At 35.5% G+C, this 11,056-nt stretch overlaps 1 pseudogene; it reads right to left on the bottom strand.

Moving 5' to 3' along the window:
* Positions 1–5,795: 5,795 nt before the first annotated feature.
* LOC127684866 (39S ribosomal protein L28, mitochondrial-like) lies at positions 5,796–7,606 on the bottom strand (annotated as a pseudogene).
* Positions 7,607–11,056: the final 3,450 nt, after the last annotated feature.

The raw sequence follows: 11,056 nt of genomic DNA, 5'->3' as shown, positions 1-11,056 counted from the left end.
TTTTGGCCTGGGTTCATTATTTTCCAGTAGGCTGAGTTTACTTCAGTTCTCCCATGGGAGCTCTACTTTCCATGTATGGTGACACCCTCCTTTGTGTTAGATCTCATAAGCTGCCATTAGTTTTCCCATAAGAGCACTACATTCCAAGGAGACAAAGTGGCTGTTAAGAGAAGCAAGACAATTTTCTTCATGATAGCTCTTTTCTTTTTGTATTGGATAAAAGCAAAACGACTCTGCCCCAAACTCAATTCTGGGTCCTAACATTAACTAGAACAATATATCTTTCCTAGACAAAGTGGGGTTTTTTGTTTGTTTGTTTTTTGGTTTTTTTGTTATTTTGGGGTGTTTTTTTACAACAGAAAAGTGATTATCTTTCAGATTGAAATAATAAGCCACTTCCTACATTAATAAATATAGCTATAGTCCCATTTTTTCTTATATATATTTAACATTGTTGTTTAATTTATCTTTTAAATTACTAAGGACATTTATATTTATTATGTGGCAGGAACTTAAATAGTGTCTAAGGAAAAAAAAATGGGTCATTTTGAATTTTAGGCTGTCCTTTGTAAGCAGCTTTATCTTATCAGCAGGGTTCCTGCCCAGACTTCATCATGTAGCCCATGCTGGTCTAAAATTTACAGAGATCTGCCTGTATCTGCTCCCTTTGTACTGGAATTAAAGTTGTGTGTCAACACTGCCATGCTCAGATATTTCACTTCAATTCCAAATCACTATAGCTCTTCAATTTAGAAAGCAACAATTTTGAACTGTAGTGACATCCTAAATTTACTTAAAATCTTTAAGAATTTTCTGTAATGCCAAATAATAAAATGATCCTTTCTATTTTCTATTAGAGAAAAATAAGAACATTTAAATAAAAACCAAGCAAATAAATAAGAAGATTTTAAGTTTTGCAACAATTGGCTTCTTATCTCATATTGTATCAGCAAGGTCTTATCTATAAGTCCTTGGAATTTAGGTGTTGCTGCATTGCATTGGTGAGCACAAAGCAGAAAGAGCTGACAAACGTCTCATAGCTAGAGAATTCTTAGTTTCAGTTGCCATCAGTTTCCCTTTTCTTCCAGCAAGAACCCCTTTCCTTCCTCGATTTTCATAGCTTGTAAATTAGCATCCCATCCCTTAGTTCTCTCCTTACCTAGTCTATTTTATTTTGAACTTTCTTAGAGAGAGCATATAAGACTGTGATCATTATTGAACATATTGTAACATGTTGTTTTATTTGCATTTTTATGCATGATGCTGATTAGATCTGTTCTCATTATATAAAAAGGTTCTGGAGAAATAGTTTATTTTAAAAATTTAAAAGAAATCATGTGCAATCATTACTGATTATAAAGAACATGTGGTCCAACAGTTAGACTGCAGATAGTACTTCATAGATATTTAATGTTTGCTAGGAAAATGTGTTCATGGATTATGTGGATATAGATCAATGTTATTGGCTTTCCTGAGCCATTTAAGTCCTTGGATTTAATGATTAGCAATTCCACTCACATGTAATCAAGAAGCAAATGTTTGACTTTAAGCAACATATAGGGTAAAGAAAAATTCTCAATAGAAACTTAGAGACAACATTAATTCAATGGTGGATTTGAAAAGAATTTGCTTTAATAATGACACCACAATAGTTTTAATTTTATATTAACTAAAAAAGGTTAGCACACAGCTCAAAGTGTTAATGCTTAAATTTAACAATAAAATGTAGATTATCCAAACAATGAAATCAGGAGACTGATTGTACATTGAATGTCCAATAGTATGACACATTTATTTTCCTAGAGTGAGTAAAATTAGTGATCTCAAAACACTGTTACCAAAAAAATAGACAAAATGGGTGAGGAAAAGTTAATTTGATTACAGAATTCTAGTAAGCATTCTAATCTTAATATGTGCATTACTGAACAAACAATCAATGATAGGTTCAGATGAAATTTGTAACAAAGTTTGTTTGACATTAATACTTATATTGTTATTTTCTGTTTTATTCAAATGTGCTGCTACTCTATGCCTAATAGAGACCAAGTTTTAGACAAAAAGAGGGATATTGTAAATATTATATTTCTATTCTTTGTGAATAAGAGAGTAATCAAACTGAAATGAGAATCGAGCTGAATTTTATCCTGTGTGATAAATTCAATAGAATGCAAGATGGCCCAGATCCTCTGAAATTAAAAAGGCAAAATAACAAAGTTCAAAAATTTCACACAGATAACATTATGCTGTTTACATAAAAAGCCATTGATAAAACTGAGGTCATCATAATAAGCAAAGTAATTCATACCATAAAAGTCACATAGTACATGCCTAAATATATAGACATATGTCAATAAATAGGGATATTGATATAAGACATAGCTAAATATCCACATGTATATACTTTAATCCATAGTGTGTGGTAACAAATAACAATATGCAACTGTTGGTATTGGTACAGTGACAGGCAGGTAGATCAATGGAATAGAATTGAAGACACAGAAATGAACCTTCTCACCTATGGTTACTTGATCTTTAACAAAGGAGCTAAAACCATCCAGTGGAAAAAAGACTGCATTCTCAACAAATGGTCCTGGGTCAAATGGTAGTCAACATGTAGAAGAATTCAAATTGATCCATTCTTATCTCCCTGTACAAAGCTCAAGTCCAAGTGGATCAAGGACCTCCACCTAAAACCAGACACACTGAATCTAATAGACAAGAAAGTGGGGAAAAACCTGGAGTACATTGGCACAGGGGAAAATTTCTTGAAAGAACACTCAAAACTTATGCTCTAAGATCAAGAATTGACAAATGGGACCTCATAAAATTACAAAGCTTCTGTAAGGCAAAGGACGCTGTCAATAGGACAAAACTGCAACCAATAGATTGGGGAAAAATATTTACCAATTTTACATCTGATAGAGGACCAATATGCAATATATACAAAGAACTCAAGAAGTTAGACTACAGAGAACTACATAACCCTATTAAAGTGGAATATAGAGCTAAACAAAGGATTCTCAACTGAGGAGTACCTGATGGCTGAAAAACATCTAAAGAAATGTTGAACATCCTTAATCATCAGGGAAATGCAAATTAAAACTACCCTGATATTCCACCTCACGTAGTCAGAATGGCCAAGATCAAAAACTCAGGGGACGGCAAATTGCTGGAGAGGATGTGGAGAAAGAGGAACACTCCTCCACTGCTGATAAAATTGCAAGCTGGTAAAAGCACTCTGGTTATAAGTTTGGTGGTTCCTCAGAAAATTGGACATAGCACTAACTGAAGGCCAAGCTATACCATTCCTGGGCATATACCCATAAGATGCTCTAATATGTAATAAGGACACATTATCCACTATGTTCAAAATAGCCTTATTTATAATAACCAGAAGCTGGAAAGAACCCAGATGTATCTCAACAGAGGAATAGATACAGAAAATGTGGTACATTTACACAATGGAGTACTGTACAACTCAGTTATTAAAAACGATGAATTCATGAAATTCTTTGGCAAATGGAATGAGCTAGAAAAATATCATCCTGAGTGAGGTAAACCAATCACAAAAGAACATACATGGTGTGCACTCATCAATAAGTGTATATTAGCCCAAAAGCTTAGCATACCCAAGATACAATTCACAGACCACATGAACATCAAGAAGAAGAAAAACTAAAGTGTGGATACCTTGATCCTTATTAAAAAGTGGATCAAAATACCAATGACTCACAGCCAACCAATGGAATGAGCAATTGAGTCCTTAATATAGCAGGTAAAGAAAGGACTGGAGGAGCTGAAGAGGTTTGCAGCCCTGCAGAAGAAAGAATAATATGTATCAACCAGTATCCCCAGAGTTCCCTGGGAATAAATCAAAAATCAAAGTGTACACATAGAGGGATACATGGCTCCAGCTACATGTGTAGCAGAAGATGACCATTTCAGATATCAATGAAAGGAGAGGCCATTGGCCCTGTGAAGCCTCAATTACCCAGAATAGGAGAATGCATGGCAGGAAATTGTGTATGTGTGGTTGGCAGGGGGCGTCAGCAAGAGGAGGGGAGATGGGATAGGGGTTTTTGGAGGGGTAATGGGGAAAGGGGATACCACTTGAAATGTAAATAAAGCAAATATCTAATAAAAATATGCAGTTGTAAGTTTTAGCTAGCCTCAAATTGTTTAACCCATAATTATTTTACAAGATTCTCTAAGGTTAGAAATTTTGGTTTATTTCCTCCATTTTAGTTTCAATTGTGAATATGGGCTCCCAATAACATCTTTTACCATTTATTTTGAATTTCAAAATCCTTGAGATTGTTTACTTAGTAAGCTCCAAAATTTTATTTTATATTTTGTTGCTTTTTCTGCCTTTGTGTGGTGATTTCAGTGCCCATTCATTTTATCTGAAATTTGTAACTTTCAGCAATTAGGACACACTAATGTGAAAGAATTCCAAACAGTATGTTTCAAGGAAGAGGAAAAATGAAAATTTTATTTTCCTTAATATTCCATACAAATTTTTATTCTATAAGGATAAAGTACCTGAGGAGCTGGTTTTTCTGTGAATAAAATATTTTGTTCAAAAAAATCTCTCCATAGTCATCATCAAGGTATAATCTATTAACAAATGTTAGAAAGACTCGAGGCATGGATGGATACTCATGCACACACACACAATATTATAATGTAATAATTATGTAATATATATAAAAGAATTACATGGAAGAAAACTTGCTATTGTCTTACAAAACTCTTCTTAAATAATTTTATTTTGAGTGTTAGAGACAGGATTTGGGTTTTAGTTGGAGACACTGCATCCAGGAAGTCTCATCAAAATGGTTATGTAAACATGACCTCACTAAGAACACTAGCAAACATATTAACATAGATGGAGGAAACTGAGGTGGCCTCAAACCTAACCAATAACTAAGGTTGATTACAAAATGCTAATAGTGTGAGGTATAGTCTGCCCCACAGATAGTTAGTACCAAATGATTAGACCTGAAAACATATCAAAAAAGGGACATTATATAGAATGAGTAGGTTTTACATATATATATATATATATATATATATATATATATACATATATATATATATATATGAAAATAGGACATGAACTTGAATGAAAACAAGAAGATAAGGATTTGTATCTGTGAGTTTTTTTGAGGAAGGAAATGGGAGGGAATTATGGAGTTGCCTTATTCTCAAAAAAAAAGAAAGAAAAAAGAAAGAAAGAAAGAAAAAAAAAGAAAGAAAGAAAGAAAGAAAGAAAGAAAGAAAGAAAGAAAGAAAGAAAGAAAGAAAGAAAGAAAATCTTCGAAAACATAGTCTTTCCATCAGAAAGCAGTCACTCTCAAGTGTTAACATAATTGGGAATGTAAGACCAAATAAGAATTTTCACATTAATCTTCCTAGAAATTCTTATTTACCTACTTAAGAGAAAAGGCTACCAAGCTATGAAAAATAATGAGGAATCTTGAATACATATTGTTATGGGTAAAACATGTGTGTGTAAAAGTACATATGACAACATATCAGGTCTGTGATATTTTTTCCCAAGCAAATCAACACATTTTACTGTGGCTTAGATTGCTTCAGACTTCAAATATTCCATCCCAAGATCTAAAATGCTATAAGGATTTGAAGAGCATGGTCAGGCATCTGCTCTGCTCCAGACCTTTGTGTGTCCTGGCATAGAAGGATTCTCTGGAACATCTACTACACGAACTGTATGGTCAGCACATACTAAGTGGAGTTTGCCCACTGCTCACAGTGAAGGCTGAGTCCAGAGGTCAGGTGTGGTCAACAGTTCTCTTCTGCACCACTGTGGGCGTGCACAAAGCCTGCTCCTGAAACTGCTGTACCAACTCCTCTACATAGACCTTGAACAGGGGTGCAGGGTCCTTTTCCTCCAGAAGCCTCTGTTTCTCCAGGGCCTCCTCCAGTGTCAGGCTAACCGACTTCATCTCTGACTCAGGGATGACAAAGCTCCTGTACTTGTCATAAATAGCTTCTCTCCTCATGAGGGTATCAAGGTGTAGCTGGGGGTCCTGGCCAGAAAGCATCTGCAGCATCCCTCACTTCAGGCCCATGCCAAATGTGGAGCACAGGTTCTCCTTAGGGGTCTTGAGAATAGAGAAGTCAAATCCATAGGCCTCATCAATGAGATCCAGTGTTCTAATGGTCACAGTGACAGTGAACTTGTTTAGGATTTCATTGCAAAGCTCCCAAGTGAACAGCTGAGGTTTCCACACCTTCTTCACCCTCTTGGAGAGGTTTTTATTTTTGGCATATCTGTAGCCCCAAATCAAGCCCTCTCCACCCCACAGTCCCTTCTTGGATTCTGAAGGGTGATGAACTGGAATGGGTACATCTTCAATGTCCTTGTGCTGCCCATTTTGAGGGTTGATCTTGAACTCAGAGCCACGAGGTTTGTAATGTACCAGGTAGGAATCTGTTCTTCCTGTGAGTGCAAGAAGTGGATGGGTAAGCATGCACACATGCTTTGCCACAGCTGCAGCTTCTGCCAGAGGTGCACAGGATACCTCTGGGAGTGGCATCACACAAAACTCTACTTCTTGGTATGTGATATTTTTGAAAATTCAAATTGAGACAACAAAGATTGAAGGTTGCTAGAGAATGGAGGGCTTAGTATTGATAAGTTTGAATGGGTTTTTTGAAGAGCTGTGAAGCCATATATAATAATATATGAGTGATTTTTTATGCATTCTCAAAATTAATAGGATAATTAAACAAAAGATGAGATCAGCATGTAAATTATGGGCTTTTCTTAATAGTTTTACTATTAGCTTTAAAATAAGCAAAATTGAGGAAAAAATTTTCTTTTTTAATTCAATATTTGCTTTATTTACATTTAAAATCATATTCCCTTTCCTTGTTATCCCTCCAAAAAGCCCCAATCCCATCACTCCTCCTCCGGCTTACCAAATCCTCCTCCCTCTTTCCTGACCTGGCATTCCCCTACACTGGGGCATTGAGTCTTCACAGGACCAATGGCATCTCCTCTCATTGATGTCTGAAAAGGCCATCCTCTACTACATATGTAGCTGAATCCTTTGGTCCCCCCATGTGTACTTTTTGGTTGATGGTTTAGTCCAACCACCTGGGAGCTCTGGAAGGGTGCTAGTTGGTACATATTATTCTTCCTCCTATGGGGCTGCAAACATCTTCAGCTCCTTGGTTCCTTTCTCTAGCTCCTTCATTGGGGACCCTATGCCCAGTCCATTGGTTTGTTGTGAGCCATGGGTACTTTGATCCTCCTTCTAAGAAGGACCAAATTATCCACACATTGGTCTGCCTTCTTCTTGAGCTTCATGTGGTCTGTGAATTGTATCTTGGGTGAGGAAAATTTTGAATATAAATAATATGGTTATTTTTAAATATTATAAGATAATGAAAACATATAATGACTGATGAGAATTATGATACAATGGTACAATGGAGTAAATTAAAATTAATGGAATTGAGGATTAATTGCAAAGTAAGTTGTGTTGGAAGTTTTGTTGCTGGGGCAAATTCCTAAAGGAATATTTATCCAAAGTGGATAAAGATGAAAGTATAAGACAGACTTGTGAAGGATCATTTCACTAAATAAGACAAAGTTAAAATGATGTTCTGCTAAAGTAAGCATATGAAAGAATACATGATGAAGGACTCCTTGCTAACGACATGAATGTATTGGTCTGCCTTACGTTGCATAGTTGAACTGCATTTGTCAGAACTCCATAGAGAGAAATGCACAAAAAAACAAACAAAACAAACAAACAAACAAAAAAAACAACAACAAAAACAGCTGGTGGTATGCTGCAGTTTCTTGCCTCTTCTGTGGACTGGGGATGATTGGAAGGGTAAAGGCAGCTGAAACAGACACATGTGCTGAAGAAAGAGCCATGCTAAGGGTATGTGGAGGACATGTGATGTTTGAAGGGATAGTACACTATGGACCATGAGGAAGGCTAAGATAGGCTTGCTTTTAGAGCTAGCTGTGCAACGCTTGTAGGTCGAGTCTTCACTAATATTTGCTTCACTGAGAGTGACACAGCTGAGAACCTCTCTTGAAGTATTTGCAAGTGGATTGAGCTCCTGCTGCTGACCTGTGAACTGAATTACTGATTTCCAGACAACACAGATAGAACTTTTTCTAAAGACCATTTCTAAACAGGTCTTCTTCCCCAGTATCCTTTCTTTTACACTAACTCTTTTGGTTGGTGGGTCACACTGGAGGTTAAAGCATTTAAGTACCATCATTAAAAATAGGTCTTGAAACAACAAAAGTTATATTAAAAAATCTGTGACTAAAGAGATAGGTTATAAGGCAAATGAACAAAGAGTAATAAATCTGGAATGAGCTGTGCAAAATGTGCAAAGCTAATGTGCGAGTGGACTAATGTATGGGAAAGGCGTGAAGTCAATGCAAGGAGGTGGAAAATAATGAAATGCATAATAAAATGAAATTATAAATGGAAATGATATTACAGAGACAATATTGCATTTGTGTGTATGTCAGTGTGTGTCATAGAGAGTCTGTGTGTGTGTGCATTCGTGTGTGTGTGTGTGTGTGTATGCATTTATGAACTGTTAACAAGGACAGATATTGCTCAGTTTTATTCATTTTTACCTGAATGTTGGCAATTTCAGTTTTATAACATGTATACAACCACCTCCTTACAAAAAAAAACATTATGAATCCTACTTACTGTCCAAGAATACTAGATATTTCTATAAATAAAAGTATCATTCAACCATTAAGTATTTATAGAAACCTTTCCAGATGTAATTGTAAGACCCCCAAAACTGAGGGTGCCCCAGCACCCCACACCCCGGTAGGCGACACCCAAATCAATCACAAGAAGCGGTCTCGATGCAATAGCATGAGGATTTCTTTATTTCCAGAATTCTGGGTTCCACGGCCATACGCCACACAGGGGTAGAGGACTGAGGACCCCGTGCAACTGAAGTCAGGGGTATTTAAAGGGGAAAAAATCACAAGACAAGGGTTGGAGGACAAAACATGCACGGAATGGGGAAGTACAGAATGAGGAAGTAAGGAAGGTTAGAGATTATCTTGAGCAAACATCCTTGGGGCATTGTATAGTTAAACATTTGAACTAGAACAGGGTGGGCTATCTTTCTCAAGCTGAAAACAGAAAAACAAGCTACTCTGTGCTGGGCTAGTTGTTTAGAGGTCTAAAAACATTGAGTTGGGGGGTGTCTCTCACAATCTTTCCTTTCAGCATCACTTCCTGCTGAAATCAGGAACTTGTTCTCCTCACATTTTACTTCACTAAATTCTCTAAAAAGTAATTATATGTAATTTAACATAGACATTTGTATTCACCATTTCATAAAACAACCAAATGTTATTTTGTTGAACATTTTGAATATGTAATATTTGCTTGTCTCAACAGTGATAGAATTGATGGTCTTAAAAAAGTCTTAAAACAAATTTCATATATATTAACAAAGAATCTGATTTTATGGATTCTGGCATTATTACTATGGGAATAATAAAGAGATTTTAAGTCATATGAGTACCATGCTTATGTTATCAGTGTAGTTTATTTAAGAAACTTGGAATTCAGTCTCATCCATAGCACCAAAACAGATCCTTAGCTCCTGCTTCTTCTCCTCGAAGTCCAAGTTTCTTATGGATCCTGGAGACCATCTTCTCTTGACCTCTCTCTTCTAACATAACTGCATCCTAGGCTCCAATTCAAGAAGGCATTTCCTGTGAACACAACAGGATATCAAGACAGTAAAAAAAGAAACACACAGATATCACATACTCCAATATATATATATATATATATATATATATATATATATATATATATATATATATATATATAAGAAACAGAAATAAAGGAACAGTCATTCAACAAAGAAAAATCAAGAAATCAGCACATAGTCCTATAATCACTACAAACTCAGATGCCAAGAAGCCAGTGTAAGAACACAATCAATAATTATCCCAACAGTCTGCCTATTCTAGCAGAGCAAGTCCTGTACATTCCAACATAGTTGAAGCTAGACAAAGACCATGATATCAACTATCAAAAGATGATAGAGGTCCAAAAAGAGGAAATGAATCAATCCCTTATATAAATCCTAGATATAACAAATAATTTTAACAAATTTATAAATCTCTGAAAGAAAATCAAATAATTAACAAAGAAACAAAAGAGTTGGAGGAAACAAATAAAACTTTTTTGTACTAAAAACTGGATGAAAATAGAAGTAATAAAGACATATCAAACTGAGGAAATTTTGGAAATGAAAATTTAGGAATTCAAACAGGAAGTACAGAGACAAGTTTCACCAGCAGAATATAAGAAATATAGGAGAATCTCAGACATTGAAGATATGATAGGAAAAATAGATACATCAGTCAAAGAAATGCTAAATTAAAAATATACTTACACAAAACATACAAGAAATATGGCACACTATGAAATCCCAGATATAATAATATAGTAATTCTATAATAATAGGAGGGAGAAGAATCCCAGCTCAAAGACCCACCAAATATTCAGAAATTTTTCTAGCCTAAATTAGGAGATTCCTAAATGTTAAAAGATGCATACAGAACACAAAATAGATAAACCATCTGGTCCTGTGCTTTTTTTGGTTGGGAGACTTTCTATGACCCTTTTTATTTCTTCAGGTGCTTTGGGACTGTTTAGTTGATCTATTTGATCCTGATTTAGCTTTGGTGTCAGATATCTGTCTAGGAAACTGTCCATTTCCTCCAGATTCTCCAGTTGTGTTGAGTATAGGCTTTTGTAGTAGGATCTAATGATTTTTTTTGAATTTCTTCAGTTTCTGTTGTTATATCTCCCTTTTCATTTCTAAGTTTGTTAATCTGGATACTGTCTCTGTGTTCTTTGGTTAGTCTGGCTAAGGGTTTATCTATCTTGTTGATTTTCTCAAAAGAACCAGCTCTTGGTTTTGCTGATTCTTTGTATGGTTCTCTTTGTTTCTACTTGATTGATTTCAGCCCTGAGTTTGATAATTTCCTGCCTTCTACTCCTCC

The sequence above is a fragment of the Apodemus sylvaticus genome, chromosome 5, assembly GCF_947179515.1.
Source record: "Apodemus sylvaticus chromosome 5, mApoSyl1.1, whole genome shotgun sequence".
Classification (NCBI taxonomy): domain Eukaryota; kingdom Metazoa; phylum Chordata; class Mammalia; order Rodentia; family Muridae; genus Apodemus; species Apodemus sylvaticus.
This window is presented reverse-complemented; position numbering and strand designations above follow the sequence as displayed.